Here is a 15,787-nt window from a genome sequence, read left to right on the forward strand (position 1 = left end):
AAGCCAGAATGTTGTCCACATTTGGCTGCATGGAGACATGAGGGTGGGTCATTTAGCTCAGTTGCTTGGATGATCACTTACAATGTAGATTAACAACCCCAGGATGGATTCAATTCCCTCACTGTTTGAGGTCAACATCTTGCTGTCTCAAACTCTGGCATGATGGTAACTTGTTTCCTTTGCATGCAAGAATGGACTGCTTCAGTATCTGATGAACTTTGATACTGAACAGTAATGCTCAGCAAATGTCCCCACTTCCAACTTCATACTATAACAAGCCAAGGATGCAACTGAAGGCGTTGGGCCTAGGACATTACCCTTAGGAACTTCTGCAACAGTGTTGTAGGGCTGAGATAATTAACCTCTAGTAGTGTGAGCCATTATCTTCTTTGATGGATATGACTCTAACTGGTGGATAATTTTCCCCTGATTCAAGAAGGCTTCTTGAATCCAAATATGGTCAAATGCTGCCTTAATGCTAAAAGTAGTCACATTCACACCACCTTTTGTTAATCAATTCTGACAAGATGGAAAGGCTGGGTTTCACTAGAGATTTTTCTGAGGAGGAAAGTTGTTATGGGGAGTGAGGGCGATTCCAAGGGCTGTCACTTTCTCTACTAGGGACACACATTGTGTGGGATCTGTCTGTTCCTGTCTCTACTTAGTTGCTGGGTTTTCCTAATTGTGCTGTGGAGCCTGATTTTCAGTTTTATAATGAAATGTTTTGCCTCTTGAGGACGGTAACAGGTATATGTGCAATGCCATCCATTGTAAGAATGGCAGCAGGTTTGGACTGTCACATTTTGTGGTCTTTTGTAAAGAAAACTCTGCCCTCCTACCTTTCACGTTTTTAATATCAGTCTTGGTTTTTTTTTATTTTAAGGCTTCTCTTATGAGTTATCTCTGAATCATCTGTGTAGTTTGACTATCCTGCAGAATAGGAAGAAGTGTTGACTTCTGAAGCAGCAGTAGCTAACTTGTCAAGTCGCATTTAAAGGCCAATCAGCAATGCAGTTATCGGGGACTGAGGGGGCGGCAGTGTGGGGAAGAATTTGAGAAAAGTCTTGCATGACCTCCTTCATGATGTTGTCACACGAGAGCAAGGCAGTGATGTGGCAGTCAGCCATTCGCAGCATGTGTCTGGCAGACAGACAAGGAACGGCTTTGCCAACCACTTCTTAGTAACAATGATGCCCCTATAAAGTCAAGGATGGTGGCCTGCCACTGTGTATTGGACATAAACAAAGGAAGAATTTAATGCTTTGTAAAGAAGAAAAAAATTGGCAAGGCAGCCAAAGTGGCATTGCACAATGTGATTTTACTAGGCGGTAATCATTATAATGCTGGAAGGGACCGTTCGATTGTTTGTTTGATTACGAATTTGCAAAGATTCACGGTCTGACGTATTTTATTTGAGGAATATGCAAAGGGATATGATCCGTCCTGAAGGGCTTTGGTGACCTAACAAGGTACCCTTATTATCTTCATGAGCATGAGTTTAGAAAGTGATTTTTTTTTTCAGGGTGTGACTACATCTGCCCAAGTGACTGCTAGAAGATTATTTGCATGTGTGCGCAACTAGCTCTGCCTGCTGCCAGTGTGGCGTTCTGCACACTGTTTTGTGATGGTTGTGGGAAGTGACATCCACTGTATGAACTCTGGATTGTCAAGAAAGGTACTGCCTAATTTTAAGGTGAGAGATAGATCGATATCCCTGGGAACTGGTGACTTGGCAATGCAAAGGGAGACATGGGTGTGCAAATTTTTTTAGAACACCGCTATTCAGGATTAGTGTCCTGTTTATATTACATTAGATGGAGCACTCCAATAACTGGTCAACTGGAGATTTAGAATTTGCCCTGTTTCTGTTGCAGGTTGTCCAAGTCATAATTGTGGTACACAAATTTCCTTTGCTAGGGTAAGGTACATCTCGTTAGTGAGTTGATAGTTCCATAACTGACCTTCAAGGACTAAATATCTAGCCTGGCTATATTCAGAACCACAAAATGTGACAACCCTTCCAATCTGCTATGTTTTGTTTTACGATGGTGAGTGGCACACGTGCCTACATTTCCACCCTCTGAAGATGGGGATTTGGGAAGGGGAGTACAGGGATCACTTCGTTTTTAAAACTGGGGTTCAGCCTTCAGCTCATTAAGAAAATCAGCATCCACAGTGCAACTAGGAGAAACCCAAAAGCTAAGTAGACAGGAGCAGACAGATCCTGTAAAGCTGGCAACAATCCCTGGAGATTACCCTCACTCTCTGCCACCACCTATCTCCCAGAAAAGCCCCTGCTGCAGAAAGGAAGCAGATACCTAGAATCAGCATCATCTGCAAGTTTCCCTCAAAACCACACTCACTCCTACTTGGAAATATATTGTTGTTCCTTCACTGTAGCTGGACCAAAATAGTGGAATTTCCATCCTAATGGCATTGTGAATGTACTTGCAGGATGTGAAGAAGGCAGCTTACCATCACCTTCTCATGGGCAATAAATTCTAGCCCAACCAGCAATGCCTATATCCCATGAATGAACTGTTAAAGAAAAACGATAGTGGCCGACTGTAATTACCAGTCAACTGTTTATGTTTCACTGCATGAACAGAGACCTGCTCATGGAATGGTACTCCAACCTGCTCGAGGTTCTGAGGCCTGGCAGAACACAAACTGGGCATCACTAAGTTGGTTATTTCTGAGCAGGTGCTGCTTGATAGCACTGTTGATGACACCTTCCATCACTTTACTGATGATTGAGAGTAGACTGATGGGGTGGTAATTGAGGTGTTGGATTTGTCCTGCTTTTTATGTACAGGACATACTTGGGCAACTTCCCACATTGTCGGGTAGTGTTGTAACTGTACTGGAACAGCTTGGCTAGAGGAGTGGCAAGTTCTGGAGCACAAGTCTTCAGTACTATTGCTGGAATGTAATCAGGGCCCGTAGCCTTTGCAATATCCAGTGTCTGCAACCATTTCTCGATAACACATGGAGTGAGTCAAATTGGCTGAAGACTGGTATCTGTAATACTGGGGACCACTGGAGAAGGCCGAGATGGATCATCCACTTGACGCTTCTGGCTGTGAATGCTTCAGCCTTATCTTTTGCATTGATGTGCTCTTTCATCATTGAGGATGGGGATATTTGTAGAGCCACCTCCTCCAGTGAGTTGTTTAATTGTCCAACACCATTCACGACTGGATGTGGCAGGACTGCAGAGCTTAGATATGATCCATTGGTTGTGGGATCACTTAGTTCTGTTTATCATTTACTGCTTGTGCTGTTTCACATGCAAGTAGTCCTGTTTGGTGGCTTCACCAGGTTGATGCCTCCTCTTCAGGTATGCTTGGTGCTGCTCCTGGCATACCCTCCTGTACTCTCCATTGAGCCAAGATTGAACTCCTGGCTTGATGCTCGTGGTTGAGTGGGGCACATGCCGGGCCATGAGGTTACAGATTGTGCTCGAGTACAATTTTGCTCCTACTGATGGCCCACAGCACCTCACGGATGCCCAGTCTTGAGTTGCTAGATCTGTGCAAAGTCTGTCCCATTTTAACACAGTGATAGTGCCACACAACACGATGGAAGTTATTCTCAATGTGAAGGTGGGACTTCATCTCCACAAGAACCATGCGATAGTCACTCTTACTGATACTGTCATGGACAGATGCAAATACAGCTGGCAGATTGGTCAGCATGAGGTCAAGTAAGTTTTTCCCTCTTGTTGATTCCCTCACCACCTGCTGCAGACCCAGTCTAGCAGCTATGTCTTTTAGGACCCAACCAGCTCGATCAGTAGTACTGCTACTGAGCCACTCTTGGTGGTGGATGTTGGAATCCCCCACCCAGAGTACATATTGTGCCCTTGCCATCCTCGGTACTTCCTCTAAGTGTTGCTCAACATGCAGGAGTACCAATTCCTCAGCTGAGGGAGGACGGTATGTGGTAATCAGCAGGAGGTTTCCTTGCCCATGTTTAACCTGAAGCCATGAGACTTCATGGAGTCTGGAGTCAATGTTGAGGACTCCTAGAGCAACACCCTCCTGACTGTAAACCACTGTGCCGCCACCTCTGCTGGGTCTGTCCTGTTGGTGGGACAGGACATATCCACCAGGGATGGTGATGGGGGTGCCTGGGACATATTCTGTAAGGTATGATTCTGTGAGTATGACTATGTCAGGCTGTTGCTTCACTAGTGTGTGAGACAGCTCTCTCAAGTTTGGCACTAGCCCCCAGATGTTAGTGAGGAGGACTTTGCATGGTCGACAGGGCTGTTTCGACCGTTGTCTTTTCTGGTGCCTAGGTTGATGCCAGTTGATCTGTCCACTTTCATTTCTTTGACACTTTGTAGTGATTGGTACAACTGAGTGGCTTGCCAAGCCATTTCGACGGGCAATTGAGAATCAACCACATTGCTGTGGGTCTGAGGTTACATGTAGGCCAGATGTGGTGAGGGTGGCAGATTTCCTTCCCTGAAGGACATTAGTGAACCAGATGGGTTTTTCTGACAGTCAGCAATGATTTCATGGCGATCATCGATCTTAATTCCAGACATTTTTAAACTATTGAATTCAAATTTCACCGTCTGCCGTGGTGGGATTTGAACCCGGGTCCCCAGGACATGAGGTGGGGTTCTGGGTTAAAAGTCTAGCAATAATACCACTAGGCCATCACCTACCCTGTATGGTTGAATTTGAATTAAATATCTGGAATTGAGTCTAATGATGACCATGAAACCATTATCAATTGTCCAGGAAAACCCATCTGGTTCACGAATATCCTTTTAGGGAAGGAAACTGCCATCCTTACCTAGTCTGGCCTACTCATGACTCCAGGCCCACAGCAATGTGGTTGACATTGAACTGCCCTCTGGGATGGGTAAAAGATGCTCACTTCCTGTGAATGAACTTTTTTAAAACAAAAAGAGGTGCTACCCCTCTCTTTACTTACTTCACCGTGATTGTACATACATTTCCCACCATCTGTCTCTGCTAGCTACTATCCTGAAGAGCGGTGTAGAACAGAGACCCTAGGAGTTCAGTTACATAAAATTTCAAATAATTACGTCACAGACAGGGTGATTAAGAAGGCATTTAGCATGCTCGCCTGCATAGCTCAGATGATTAAGTGTAGGAGTTGGGATGTCACTTTGAGTTTGTACAGATGTTGGTGAGGCCTCTTCTGGAGTACAGTGTGCAGTTCTGGCCTCCCTGCTATCGGGAAGGATATTACTAAATTGGAAAGGGTTCAGAAAAGATTTACCAGGATATTGCTGAGAATGGAGGGGTTTGAGTTATAAAAGCAGGCTGGATAATTTAGGACATTTTTCACTGCAGCATAGGAGGTTAAGGGGTGATGTATAGAGGTTTATAAAATCATAAGGGGCATAGATAAGGTGAATAGCAAGGGTCTTTTCCCTAGGGTAGAGATGTTAAAAATATGCCCTCTAGTTTTGAAGGTGAAGGAGAAAAAGACACGAGGGGCAACTTTTGTTTTTACACTGAGTGGTTTGTGTGGGGAATGAACTGCTGAGGAAGTCGTGGGTACAGGTACAGTTACAACATTAAAATACATTTGGGTAAGTACATGAATAGGAAAGCTTTGGTGGGATATGGTCCAAATGCAGGCAAGTGGGGCTAGTTTACTTTGGGAACATGGTCAGGGTGGACTAGTTGGACTGAAGGATCTGTTTCCATGTTATAAGATTGTATCTCGTTGCTATCAAGACTTTCATTTTTCTGCCATGGCCATTAATCTACCTTCAGCAATTGAATTCTTTGCAATTTTTTTGATACTGTTCTTTATCTTACTTTTTGAGCTCTGAGTATCTGAGTGGAGTAAAACACTGAAAATAGAGATATGTAGAATAAAGATCCAATATGTGGACTGTCAACTTAAGCCTATGGGAGAGGGACCAGAGTGAAAGTATAAAGATTATAGCAAAGACTTCGAGAAAGGAGTAATCTCAAGTACCTGGGGTCAATGTGGGCTGAAAAGTCACGTATGGAAATAACTTAGTGGATCACCTCTGGTTTGAGTAAGTGGAAGAGGTATAGTGTTACGTGATAGAGAAGTACCACTGAAAGTGAAAAGATTAACCCTCAAGGTTGTTATGAAACTGATTTTGTTGCATAAAGCAGAAGCTTGGGCTGCATCAAAAAGAAAGGAACAACATTAATGAACTGTGCGTGCAATGATTGATCTATTAATTGTCACATTTAGTGAGATACAGTGAAAAGCTTTGTTTTACGAGCGGTACAGGCAGGCCAGAGTAAGCAAAGGATGTACAGATCAAAAAGACTTCGACAGAGGCGTACAGGTCACATTGCACAGGGCGTGCACTAAGCAAGATCAACGTTAGCAAGATCGGCATTATTTGAGACCAGAGGATCCATTTGGATACATACGTGGAATGATGAGCAAGAAAAGAAATCAGATGCCAATACATCAGAGTTGATAAAGATTGTGGGAGCATTGAATAAAGTACCAAAAGGGGTAGAAGTGATCTAGTCATTCATTGTGGTGGGGTGTTCTGGAGATGGGAAAGTTAGTTAAAGAAGAGCAAGACCTGGATGGAAAGATGCATTGGTCTGATTTTGTGAATGCAGCCGAATTGGAAGAGTAATGAGTGACTAACCGAAGGAGATGGGGTGGGGGGAAAAGGGTGATCAACCATAACTGAGTAAAATGGGAGAAACTGAAAGAAGAGAAAAATATACCCTTTGACTCTTTTTTTTAAAAAGAGTCATGTTTGTAACACTGCACTAAATTGACATTTTTCATAGATTAAGATTTTTCGATTCCAGATTGTGTTTGAGGTTTGGCCCTTAGTTCAAGGAGTTGGAGTATACGAGTAGGGTGGTCTTTCTGCAACTGTACAAGGTGCTGGTGAGCCCACAACTGGAGTATTGTGAGCAATTTAGATTTCCTTTATTTAACGAAAAATATCATTTCATTGGAGACAGTTCATGAGGATGATCATTAAGGGATTGCCTTATGAGCAAAGGCTAAACAGGTTGGGACTCTACTCATTTGGAGTTCAAAAGAATGAGAGATGATCTCATTGAAACAACACAGGATTCTTAAAGGGCTTTACAGGGTAAATGCTGAGAGGATGCTTCCCCTCATGGGAGATTTAAAGGGCCAGAGGGCATAGTCTCAGAATTGTGGGCTCCAGTTTAAGACTGAGATGAGCAGGAATTTCTTCTTTCATTGGGGTTGTTAGTCTTTGAAACATCTTGCAAGAGCCCCATGGGGGCACAGTCCTTGTGTATATTTAAGCCGGAGATAAATACGTCCTTGATCAAGGGTTGTGGGGAAAAGGTAGGAAAGCAGATGTGAGGAATGTCAGATCAGCCACGATCCTATTGATTTGATGGAGCCAGCTCAAGGGCCCAAACGGCCTGATCCTGTTCTTTCTTCTTACCGTCTTGTGGTTTTCAAAATTGAATTCAATTAGATTTGAGTACAGCAAAAAGTTTAAGTTGCCAGTCACAGCACCATCATAGGTACAATCGTACCTAGCTCCAATCCTTAGATACAGAAGCAGTGGAGCTCCTGATTGTGCCCACTATAAAAATGTATCCTATCTGACCATGTAATCGATTGAAGAGCAGAATGCAGATAATTTTACACCTGAGGATTAAACATCATGACTGTTCATTTCTAGATCTGTTGTTGCAGTCATCCTCAATTGGGTTAAAAGGCACTATTCACATTTGGATTCCATTTAGCTGTTTTTGCATGTTCAGTTCATTCACAAATTACATGGTTTGCAAGCTCCAGTTTTATACTGAAGCTTGTATTTCTTTTTAGTTTATTCCTCCTTCCTCTGCTCTAAGCAACAACCTAACCCTGTTTGAAGAGAGGCTGTGAAATTGGATGCTACTGTTAGTTTGTAAAGGAATACGCTGGGCTTTATGTACCACCGCTGACATATGGCTGACTCCCTTTCACATTTGAATAAACAAAGGATCTATTCAAAGTAGATGTGCGGTACATGAGCCCTACGAAGCTCTCAAATTCCAAAGTACTTCATGATTGGTTATTTTCTGTTGCTTTTTAAAAAGCAAACAGCATCACTTGTTCACAAATGCTGCTTACAATTTGCTTCCACTTTAATTGACTTTCTATCAGTAACTCTCTCCTGCCTAAAGCTACTGCATCAAGAAGATGCCAGTGTTTCCGTTCCAGCGCTTTTATTTTTGAGCTCGACTGTTGTCATTGTTAACTGGCGAAATGTGAGGTCAGTTAGCAATTGAAATAAAGGATTTAACGTTGGCATTCTCCTAATGCATGCAGTGCTGCCTTATTATACACTGAAAGCATCTGGCAAGCACAGTACTACCTCTCTTGGGCATGCAACAATTTCATGGTGCATTGATATTTCAGAACAGTTCATGGGAGTGTCTTCTGCAAAATCTGCTGACAGATCATGAGTTGCTTTTTCCCAAAAAAACAACACCCTGGTTATATTCACGCTTTCCACATCAGCCTGACCATTTTTACAATTGCATGTAAAACTACTGACTAGATGGTGAGCCATTGTATGTTCTTCAGTGGTTGTCCAATATCTATACAGGTCAGTGATGAATAACATGACTTTAGGTCTGCAGGTTCAGAGACTCCACTTGCTGATGGACAATAATTAATTAAAAAAAAAACTGAATGCTGGAAATCTGAAACAAAAATAATGCTGGAGAAACTCAGCAGGTCTGGCAGCACCTGCAAAGGGAGAAAGAATTAATGGTTTGAGTCCAGTGACCCTTTGTCAGAATTGAAAGCAATTGGGAAAGGATGGTATTTGTGATGTTCTTGAGGAAGGGGTGAGTGAGCAGGGTTTTTTATTCATTCGTGGGATGTGGGTGGTGCTGGCTAGCTCAGCATTTATTGCCTGTCCCTAATTGCCCAGATGGCAATTGAGTCAACCACGTTGCTGTGGGTCTGGAGTCACATGTAGTCCAGACCAGGTAAGGATGGCAGATTTCCTTCCCTAAAGGGCATTAGTGATCCAGATGGGTTTCTCCTGACAATCAGCAATGGTATCATGGTCATCATTAGACTCTTAATTCCAGATTATTATTGAATTCAAATTCAACCATCTGCTATGGCAGGATTTGAACCCAGGTCCCCAGAGCATTATCTGGGTCTCTGGATTAATGGTCTAGTGATGATACCACTAGGCCATCACCTACCCAGGGATGAGGAGGAGATGGTGACAGAGGGAACAGGAGAGACAAACAAATAGATTGCTGATGATAAGCTGAAGGAGATAATGGTATCTAGTGTGCTAATGAAAAGAGTGAATATTTGAAAATTAAGTTGGTTGTGCAACACAGAACAGGACCTAAAGGTGTGGAAGTAGGTAATGAACATGGAGAATATTTGTGCTCTGAAATTACTCAACTCAGTATTACGAAATGAATGCTGTTAAGGTAATTAAGTGGAAGATGAGGTGTTGCTCCTCCAGCTTGTGTTGAGCTTTGCTGGAGCACTGCAGCAGGCCTGAGACAGAAATATAGGTCCAGGAATGTGTTGTAGCAGGTAACTGGAAGCTCCTTCATGTTTATGGATAGAACGTGGATGCTCCACAAATTAGTCACCCAGTCTGCATTCTATCTCCCCCTTGTATAGGCAACTACATTGTGAGCAGTGAATGCAGTTGATTTAGATTAAGTGAAGTACAAGTAAATTGTAGCTTCATCTGGAAGGTGTCCCTAGGAGGTTGGAAAGCGAGGAGGTAATTGGGCAACTGTTGCACTTTTTTGTGAGTTGAGTGGTGTGGGAGTAAAGGGAGTTGTTGGGAGTGGAGGAGGAGTGGACCAGGGTGTCCCAGAAGGAATGATCCCTGTAGAATGCTGACAAAGGAGGGGAATGTGTCTGGTGGTGACTTGCTACTGGAAGTGATGGAAATGACAGGTTGTGATCCTTTTGGAAGAGATGCTGGTGCGATGGCAAGTGAAGGCCAGGGAGCCCTATTGTTAGAGAGGAAGCGGGCAGAAGTACAAGAAATGGATCAGACACAGTTGAGAGCCCTGTCAACCATAGGTGGCAGGAGTTACCACTAGGGGAGAAGGTGGATATCTGAGCCCCCACCCTACAGGTGGCATCATCAGAACAGAAAAGGTGGAGAAACTGAGGAGAATGGTAATGGAATCTTTATAAGAAGCAGGGAAAGAGCGTATAAAATACTTATCAAACCTATTGACAAGGGTGGTGGTGTTGTCATCTGGCATTCTGACTCCTATTCTGCGGAGGCTGAGTGTAAGCCCTTGGACACCTTATCTCCTCTTGCACTATGACCCATCATCAAACTTCAAGCCATTGTTCCCATGATCATCACTAACCCATCTAGGGACCTTCTACGCTAACCCCAACAACCTGTCACCTCGTAGTCCCTCAACCCTATACATCCCACTTCTACTTCCAAACATCCACAAGAAGGACTGCTCAGGAAGACCTATTGTTTCAGTCAGTTCCTGACCCATGGAACTTATTTCTTCCAACCTCACGTGTTGCTGTTTTTTTTTTTTTCTTATCCCTCCCCTTTTTTTGTGCAGTCACTTCCCACTTTTTATTACACCAGTGAGCCTTCTGACTCCATGCGCCCATTTCAAAATTTCCAGTTTACTGACACCAGTTGCTCCTGTTCACTATGGATTTGCAATCCCTCTACACATTCCCCCTGCAACACCACCTCCCCCACCCCCACCACCAGGATGATCTGAGGCTCACCCCTTCTCACTTGAAAGATGTTTTGAATTCAAAGCCCGTTGCTACTTTATTTGCCGGCATGTTCTGTGACAAATTTTTGTATTGCACAAGTATCTGGGTAACTTAGTAAGTTGGTGGCTTTCTGTATATAAACCCTGTCAGTATTTGCCAACATTTATTGCAGAATTCTATCTGGCTGTTGAGCCCAAGTGGTTGTATATTTTCGTTTGCAAATATTTCATTATTTGAAAAATGAAAACTTTCTTTTTTTAATCAAGTACACTCCAATCCCTGGCTTGCTTCTGTTATCTCATTAGTCTTCTATGTTTAAACAGCAAATCTCTCTCACAAAGTTAGTTATTGGAAAAGTGCAGCAGAGATTGAACATTTTTTTAACTGTATCAGTACAGAAAAAGAGCATCACCCAGTTTGAACCACCAGATTTTATGGCTTCTGTTTAAGAATGGATAGTATACCCTTGGTAATATCTTCAAATTATGGCTGCCCAAACAAACTTGTCCCATCTCAACAAGTGGGATAGAACGCAAAATTAATGCTTGATTGCTTGCTGAATACGTCAGTGACTGAGATCATTGCAGTTATTGCTCTCTTAGTCTAAAGTTTGTAGATTTAGCACTACTGCAGTTTTGACCATGTGATACAGGCTGCTACTTCAATGCAGTAACAAGGAGAGTGCAACATTGTCAGGTGTAATAGTTTGGATGAGGGATTTTGAACAAAGATCCTAGCTTCCTGCACTAATGCGTTTCCAATATCTCTCTTCACTATTTGAAGAAGACCAAGGAACTCTGCTCTTATTGTTGCCAACACTACCCGAGACATCCCATCTGTTGAGGGGAGTTGGGGTGAAGGAAGACAAACACTGTCTGCCTACATCATGGACCCCAGCCAGAAATGATGGGATAGAACTCCAGTGAAATGATTAAATTGTCACGCTGAAAATAATTTGTATACCTTAGGAATTTTCTTTATCAGTACCTATTTGCCTATTCTCCTAGCTTCTCCATTTTTGGCTGCTGAACTACAATGGTAGAGTTGCCAGCACTCAAGCTTCCAGATCTCCTTTCTAGAGCCTGTATATGTTGCAGATCAATAAACTTGTCATACAGGTAGGACCAGAAGTGATGTCTGAATAGGATTCCAGGTAACTTCAGCCTCCCTGATCTAGACAATTGTGGATGAAAAACAGCATTTAAGCTTGTATGCTCTGATATTGAAGTGGTATGAATGCCAATATTACAGCAGCAAAACATTATGCCAGAAGTTGCCTCAATGCAATATCAGAAATTTTCATCAACACTTAAAATGAAGTGTTCTCCTTTGGTTTTTATTATTGATATGCAGATGTGATTACAAGAAGTTAATAAGAACGTGTTCTATAATATCATGCATACAGCTCACACTGCAGTAAGGAATAAGATGTCTTGATTGGAGTGGATTGCATGTAGACTGTGTGGCAGTGATGTGCGTGCACACGATGTTCTCATCTATCGTTTTACAGTCTCCTGTTGACAGCAGAGGCACTGACCATATTCAAGTTACCTGGAGCATCCTTCAGGCACTTGTCAGGCAATGACATGCAGGTTGCTCTTGTGCTGGCCTCTTGTTACTAACATTGTCAAGAAAGGGGACTGTATATTAGTCAGAATACCTTCTGCTCTGGCCCCTGGAAACATATTGTTTTCTCTAACAATCTTCCACCGCACAACAGTGCACCTTTTTAGAATTTCTTTTGTTTCCTTCTAATGTAGGAACCTGGAATCACAGCAGTGAGTGGAAAGGACAAAATGATGCTGATTGCAGCCAAAACTTTTTATAGCAAATTGTCTGCCAAATGTTTTGCATGAATTTGAGAACATTGCTGATCAATAAGTTTCAAATATTTGACATGTTGTCTTTTGTATCTCCACACAGTGAGTGTGCAGATCTCAACATGTGTAAACCCGAACAGAACCGTTCCAGAATATGATGATGACTGAAGGATGCCCTGTTTTTCATTTCTATTATTTAAACTGTGCTCATGCTTTATTTGTGCATTGAGGCAACATGACAGTGTCAGGAGACCAGAATAACTCTTCTTTGGCGTAGTCAGTTTTAATGGTCAGAAGTTCGTTCCCAAAAAGCAGCAGCATGTGAATAGGATGTGGAGGGGGTGTGTTGTGGTTTTAATGGGTGGGTTTGGCTGTCCAGCTGTGGTAACTGTGATTATTTGTGCTGAAGCCAGCATCAACCTTGTTATCAATTACTTCGCCCACCTCTCATTATCAGAGGTAGAAGAGAAGGTTAAAGAATTAAATTCCAGGAACAGGTCCTCTAACTGGCTGCCCACTAAGTGTTCTATGCTGGGGAGTTTGGTCGCTTAGTTAAAATCAAAAGAACTGCAGAAGCTGTAAATCGGAATCAAAACACAGATTGCTGGAAAAGCTCAGCAGAGCATCTGTGAAGAGAAATCAGAGTTAATATTTCAGGTCTGGTGACCCTTCCTCAGAACTGGTCAATTGGTCAGCATACCCCTTCTGAATTTAAGTGAAGGAGGAAAGAAGAAAAGGTCATGAATGAATTGCAACAAAGTAATATTGGCATAACATTGTCTTGCGTCAGCTTTACATGAAACCAGTAACAAAGGAGCCCTTAGTTCCAGGCAAGCAAAACTGAAACTCTTACTTCCAGGAATGATAAAACATTAAACCAATTCTGGAATAGTGACATTCTGGGAATTGGGCACTCCCAGGCTGCCAACTCTGGTTAGGTGTGATCACTGGATCTGGGTGACTTGCCTCTCATTGACCAGTCATCCTCCTAGCACATGACCTTCTCACACCAACTGGGAAGCGAAGGCTCTCCTTTAGATACTTGATTACTACACACACAACCAGTTGCCATTCCCAATATCTGTTATAACCAATAAGTGACAAAGTTCAAAGATAACATTTTAATTTTAATTTTTATATTTGCAGAGTTTTTGGGAGTGGTGTCCTAGAGTTTACAGGAGAGGCTTGGACATTTAGTGATGAGTGCAGCCATATGATATGGGAACAATAGGGTCTTCAACCAACTCAGCCCCATCAGTAAGGCCAAAGAAAGTGGAAAGTGAAAATTTCCACAGAATTATTTGGATAAGGGAAAAAATTCAATTTCTAAAATAGAATCCACTTGAAGTAGGGTTAGGATTGCCAGTTCATAGAGGTTTGGTCATGTAACCTGATCATGTGATGTCTGCTTGCATTACGTTTGCTCAAGTGCCACTTGATCACATCATGAAGTAGTTATCTGATTTCCTTTTTAAAATGAAGGTTTAGTCCCCACCTCAATAGCAGCATAAGATGAAAGATCCTGTAGCCAAATGGCCTTAGTTAGGCTTTTTTTTTTCTCTTGAGTACAAATCCTGTGTTGCTGGTCTGGAGCTCCCAAATTTGTCAATCCGAGTAAACCATTTCGCTGTTTACCCGCAAAGTGCCCAGACCTCTACTTCGTCCTTTTTTTGGCTGTTTATCTCTTTGGGCCACACCTAATCACCATAATGCTGCTGTTCCTGGCCCTGGGAACAATGTCTTGCATCTTGTGAAAGGCTGGGGCTATCTTCCCTGAGCATTGGAGGCTGAGGGGTGACCTTATAGAAACTTATAAAATCATGAGGAACATGGATAGGATGAATAGTCAAGGCCTTTTCCCTAGGGTAAGGGAGACCAAAACTAGAGGGCATAAGTTTAAGTTGAGAGGATGGAGATTTTAAAAGGGTATAAGGGGAACCTTTTTTCATGCAAAGGGGTAGTGCGTTAATGGAATGAACTGCCAGAGGAAGTGGTGGAGGCTGGTACAATTAAAAGCCATCTGGATGGGTACATGAATAGGAAGGGTTTAGAGAGATGTGGACCAAGTGCGAGGAAATGGAAGTAGATTAATTTAGGATATCTGGTTGGCATGGATGAATTGGACTGAAGGGTCTGTTTCCATGCTATACATCATGACTCAAATTCCCCAGTCTTATTCTATTCCTTAGTCGCTATCTCACCGCTGAGTCTCCATTTTCCTTGGAATCCCATTTTCTAGTCTCTACCTTCCTGAGACCATATTCCTGTGTCTCCATTTCTTTCCCTATCCTGCCTCAATTATGACTCCCAACAGACATCACTGAGCAGCAGCTGTTAATAAGCCCACTGGCAGTCTGAAAATGGGTTTGTTTAAAGTTCACGCTGCTTAACCTCTCGCTTTCTCTTGAAGTTGGTAATTAATTACAGTCTGTCACATGTCTGTTCATTTAGGCACATGACAACATGGCACTTTAAATTGCTGATCTCCTAGGACTAGGGACCCTCAATTCCAGTTGAATCCTGGTCCTTTCAGGAGGATTTGGAGCCCCTAATTAAAGTGGTAGGAAAGTGATAATCATTGTGAGATGATGACATTTGAGGAGGAAAGAGACTTGTGAAAGATTAGAAAGTAGATGAGTCATCTGAACCTCCATTAATCCTGAATTTGCATTATTAACTGGAGTGCCGTGTTTTCAGATAGGCTATTGATTTCTTCTACTCTTTTTTAAACTCTGAGGTTGGGACCAGAAGTCCCAACCAGATTCTGGAAAATATCCGTGAAAATAAAAATTGCTCCTAATGAATGCATTTTACAGCTTTTGTTTGCACTTATTGTGCATAGAAATTGAGTGATAAATGCAATTTGGTTTTATTTCATGGAAGGAAGTAATAGATTTTAAATCTATGAATCTGAAAAATAAGCCTGTAAAGAAGAACTGAGTTCTGAAACTGGCAGGGGGACAAAACAAAGTCCTGCCCCATCAATTTCATCTCAATTCAACCCTGATTTCCCCAGAGGTTTATAAACTGCATTCCAACGTACTGAGTTGAAATACTTGCAAGAATCTAACAGCAAGAGTCTCTCTCTTGTCAATGAGACCTTTTTTGATTCAGAACTGTACAGATTGCCTTCAGAAAACCCATGCTATGACAGTCATGGAGACTCTAGAATCATTTTGTTTGTTGTGTTTTTAGAACATTATTTTAGATAAGCATTTCAACTTTAAACTCCTCTATTGTTT

General features: G+C 42.3%; 1 protein-coding gene across 1 annotated transcript in view; it reads left to right on the forward strand.

The window, feature by feature from the left end:
- The first annotated feature begins 1,413 nt into the window (after positions 1-1,413).
- Positions 1,414-15,787, forward strand: part of LOC109911891 (serine/threonine-protein kinase PAK 3-like) — a 224,092-nt gene continuing 209,718 nt past the window's right edge. Inside the window, exon 1 of the mRNA XM_048605192.1 lies at positions 1,414-1,469. The gene's annotated coding sequence lies outside the window, so the exon portion shown is untranslated. The remainder of the gene's footprint in view (positions 1,470-15,787) is intronic.

This window comes from Rhincodon typus, chromosome 14 (assembly GCF_021869965.1).
Source record: "Rhincodon typus isolate 14 chromosome 14, sRhiTyp1.1, whole genome shotgun sequence".
NCBI lineage: Eukaryota > Metazoa > Chordata > Chondrichthyes > Orectolobiformes > Rhincodontidae > Rhincodon > Rhincodon typus.